The sequence below is a fragment of the Oscarella lobularis genome, chromosome 18 (genome assembly GCF_947507565.1).
Source record: "Oscarella lobularis chromosome 18, ooOscLobu1.1, whole genome shotgun sequence".
NCBI classification, from domain to species: Eukaryota; Metazoa; Porifera; class Homoscleromorpha; order Homosclerophorida; family Oscarellidae; genus Oscarella; species Oscarella lobularis.
In genome coordinates, this window is record NC_089192.1 from 1618704 (window position 1) to 1621874 (window position 3171).

Below are 3171 nucleotides of genomic sequence, written 5' to 3' on the forward strand. Positions count from 1 at the left end.
TCGTTTCTTATGTATGTTGCGGGTTGCATTATAGCGCACTTCCTTTCTTATATAAGGAGCGGGTTGCATTAGAGCGCTCTTCGTTTTGAAATTATATAAGGAGCATGTTGCATTAGAGCGCTCATCGTTTCTTATATAAGAAACGTGTTGCATTAGAGCGCAGTTCGTTTCTTATATAAGAAACGTGTTGCATTAGAGCGCAGTTCGTTTCTCATATAAGGAGCGGGTTGCATTAGAGCGCCCTTCCTTTCTTATTTAAGGAGCGGGTTGAATTAGAGCGCCCTTCGTTTCTTATATAAGGAGCCCGTTGCATTAGATCGCCCATTGTTTCTTATATAGGGAGCATGTCGCATTAAGGCGCATTCACAGTAACGACGCTAGGCCTGCGTTGCGTCGAGGGTCGAGCGTCTGGCCATTCACAGTAAAAACGCACCCTAACGCAGTGACGTAATCTGTCTGCCAGCGTCAGCCAGCGTCGGCCAGCGTCACGACGCTGGCAATCGCAACGCGAGCGATCCTAGCGTTTGACGCAGCGTTAATTAGCACCGCTCGGCGAATGGGAAGTCGATACAATAATCACGTGCTTCATAATCTAACTTTTTCTTTCATTGACAGATATGTCGACCGAAGAATCGATTATCGAGGGCGTTCGCCAGTTTCCTTGTCTTTGGCAAGTGAAGAGCGCAATTTATCGGGATCTGCGAGCCAAAGAGAACGCGTGGAACGTCGTTGCAACGATGGCAGAGACACCGGCCGAAGAATGTCGCCGGACGTGGCGTCGACTTCGCGACCGCTTTGTGCGCGAACTTAAAACATTCAAGGTTCGAAGAACGGGAGATCCTCCTCCTCAATCGCAGTGGCCGCTTTTTAATTTGCTGGGATTTCTCGAAGAGACAGTACGGCATAGGAGGTATCCACGTTTGCACTCTTTATTGGAGATCGTGACGATATGTCATAGGACAACTGCAAATTTTTCAACTGGCGATTTATCGATGAACGAAAGGTGGTGGAATAAACTTAAACTTCACTGCATGTGTCTGATCTGAATGCCGTTCTTAGCGTTTCTGAAGATACAATAGAGGACGGTCAAGGCGAAGCAGAGATTGAGGAAACGGAGGCATGCGAAGAGGAAGTTCAAGCTGGAGCGGGAAGCGGAGAAAAGAGGAGAAAGGACGGGGGACAAGACATGGCAGAAAAGGCTTTCATGGATACATTTTCATTCCTGCGGTTTGAAGACGTATATGCAAACTCACTAGCTCGGTGTTTAGGGAGAGAAATGAAAATCTGCCAGAGGAAAGCGAATCGTCTCTTTTTTGCCAAGCACGTGGCGAAAGTCTTGGATCGGCTCCCTGCGCATAAAAGAGCTCTAGCTAAAATTAAAATAGACCAAGTTTTAATGGATATAGAGTTTAACTAAATATAGTTCATAATATTATATAAAATAACATGATAAAATATGATGAAATCTTCATCACACATTATATACTTAAAAGTAGATATATAAAAGTAGATACTTCTTAAAATATATATTTTATTTATGTTTATTAAAAAATAGTCAGTACAATTTATCGTTTATGCTTTAGCATGATAAATGTTTCATGTACGTAGAACGTGATCTCTTTGCCACGAAACGGATCCCTCATCGCTGGCAAAGTATCTTTTGTATAAATCTCTCACATCGGCGAGCTTCGAGAATGATTGGAGCCTGACCTTGCTAAGGCCACCAGTGCGTTTGCTTCAGCTGCCTCGTTTGGTCTGTCGTCGCCGTGAGTCATGACGTTTTGCGAAGGCTCATGGGTTCGTAGAAAATTATGCAATCCAACTGGAGCAAGGCATATTGACGTAGCTCTTTCTGGACTGGCAATAAACGTCCTCCTAAAAAGTCTCCATCGAGACGCCAGAATTCCAAAAGCGTTTTCAACGATCCGCCGAGCTCTGCTTAGTCTGGAAGTATATTAAGTTAGACAAATTAATTATTAATTAAGGCAATGGTGCAATGGTGCAATGGTACTTTATTACCTGTTGTTAAAAATAGACTCTTCGATAGAAAGATTTCGTCCTGGAAAAGGCCGGATTAAATTTGGTTTTAGAGGAAATGCCTCGTCGCCGACAAAGACGTAGGGAAACTTTTCTTCGCTTCGACTCTATAGCGTTCTTGGAGAAGGAAGCGCTAGTGAATTTTCTTGCAACGCAAGGCCAAACGATGACCGCCGAAATACTCCGCCGTCACTTTGTCGTCCAAAGTCTCCTACATCGACGAAAGTGAAGCAATAATTTGCGTCGACAACGGCTAACAGAACAATCGAATGACTGCCTTTATAGTTATAAAACGATGATCCTGCATTTGACGGCGCCTGAAGGGCAACGTGCTTGCCGTCGATCGCACCAACGCAGTTCGGAAAATTCCATTTTCGTTCGAATTCAGCTGCAATGGTTCGCCACGCGTCTTCATTTCGGAGAAATTTTACGTAGTCTACCCGAAGGGCTTCCCAAATAGCAGCGGAAGTTTCTTTTATAATTCCGCAAACTGTTGAGTGTCCCATGCGGAACTCGAATGCCATCAACGCTTGCCAGTTCCCGGTTGCCAAGTACCTGATCGTGACAATAAGGCGCTCTTGAAGTGAAATTTCAGGCCGGCGTAGAGTGGCGCTTCGCCAAGCTCGTGGGTGTGCGATGTGCGGCGCGACTAGACGAAAGATTTCAAAAGTGACAGGAGACATCCTCAAGTAAGCGAAAAATTCTTTCTGGTCCGAAAGACGAAGTTGTCGAACCAATGCGCTTTAGGCTCCGTGAAGGGAGCGACACGAATTCCGCTGTCGCAGCCACGTGGAACGCCGGCGAAGAGATTGCCAAAGCCTCTTGAAAAGGACCCAAAGTAGGGAAAGGACAATAATCAGCTCTTCAGTAGTGAACATCGCCGTAAAAAACGGGAGGAAGTGCAGCGGAATGTAGCTATTATTTAAAGCACGCTAAAAAATACGCAGAACGAATAGTTACAGTGAATGATCCAACGCTACGCTAACGCAACGCAACGCAACGCTGACGCAACTCAGACGCAACTCTCGACGCAGCGAAGGCCTAGCGTCGTTACTGTGAATGCGCCTTTAGAGCGCCCTTCGTTTCTTATATAAGGTGCCCGTTGCATTAGAGCGTCCATTGTTTCTTATATAG

At 45.4% G+C, this 3171-nt stretch overlaps 1 pseudogene; it reads right to left on the reverse strand.

Moving 5' to 3' along the window:
• Positions 1-1409: 1409 nt before the first annotated feature.
• On the reverse strand, positions 1410-2561 carry LOC136198157 (uncharacterized; annotated as a pseudogene).
• Between the last annotated feature and the right edge of the window lie 610 nt (positions 2562-3171).